The sequence below is a fragment of the Cynocephalus volans genome, chromosome X (assembly GCF_027409185.1).
Source record: "Cynocephalus volans isolate mCynVol1 chromosome X, mCynVol1.pri, whole genome shotgun sequence".
NCBI classification, from domain to species: Eukaryota; Metazoa; Chordata; class Mammalia; order Dermoptera; family Cynocephalidae; genus Cynocephalus; species Cynocephalus volans.
The window spans coordinates 170,565,960-170,567,154 of record NC_084478.1 but is presented as its reverse complement, the minus strand read 5'-3'; positions in this window follow the sequence as shown (position 1 = coordinate 170,567,154).

Sequence of the window (1,195 nt, the reverse complement as noted above, 5' to 3'; positions counted from 1 at the left end):
GGGGCTGGGTTGGCGGGCAGCAGGCTCACTTTTCCCCAAGATCCTGCAGTCCCAACACCGGGGGTAACCCTGTCGGCCCCTTCTCCTTCTGGGTCTGCAGGAGGACCCCAGGTGCACCCCCGCAGATTTTAAATCCATGTATTTCAGGCTAAAACGTCCTCTCTCAGGACCACTGCCTTCTATAAGTTTTGATATGCAACACTTTCATTGTCATCAAGCTCTAAATATTTCACAATTTCTGCCATTATTGGCTCTGTTACCAGTGAGATATTTAGGAGGGCATTTTAAGGCTCCAAATACACGTGTGTTTGATTTTAAGCTATCATTTTAAAGTTTGTTTTACATATAATGTAGAACAATGGTTCTATATCGTCAGAGAATGTGTATATATTCTGTACGATCTTGATTCTTTGAAGTTTGTTGAAACTTCATTTGTGACCTAGTTATGTGGTCAAATTTTATGCCTGTCCCACGTGCACTTGAAAAAAGCCTATATTCTCTATGTAGCGGGTCTTTCTGATTGATCTAAGTTTGTTGTTCAATTCATCAATACCCTTACCAATATTTTGTGGTTGGTCTGCTCATTTTTGGTAGATGTAGCTTAAAATTTTTCTCTATGATTGCGCATTTGTTAGTTTCTTCTTGTAATTCTGTCAGCTTTTGCTTTATACATTTTAAAGTTACGTAATTGTGTGCATCTAAGCTCATGATTTTATACTTAGTAGACTATTTCTTCGTTATTATGTAGTGTCCTAATTTCATTGGTAATAATATTTTTTGCCCCAAGTTCTATTTTGCCTGGTTCCATTTCTTAGTATTTCAATGGTATATTTTTTCCATCCTTTTATTTTCAACCTTTTAGCACAGCTTTATTTTAGGTGCGTCTCTTGTGAGCACTATAGGGCTGACATTAAAACAAACTCTGCAGAGACTTCCGCTCAAGATGGCGGAATAGACGGTCCCCAGCCTCACTCTCCCCCACAAAACAATGAATTTACAACTACAAAATGTAGCATCAGCCAAGCTGGTTCTGCTGGAGTTCACAGGAAGAGGAGGAGAGACCTATGGAACTCATGAAGGCAGGAGAGCACACGAAGAGAGAAAGAAAAAGCTGCCCTCAGTGTTTCAGACCATGGCCACTTTAATGCTGGAGCACATGGATCAGGAGCGGGCTGACGCCACAGCTGTGCCCTTT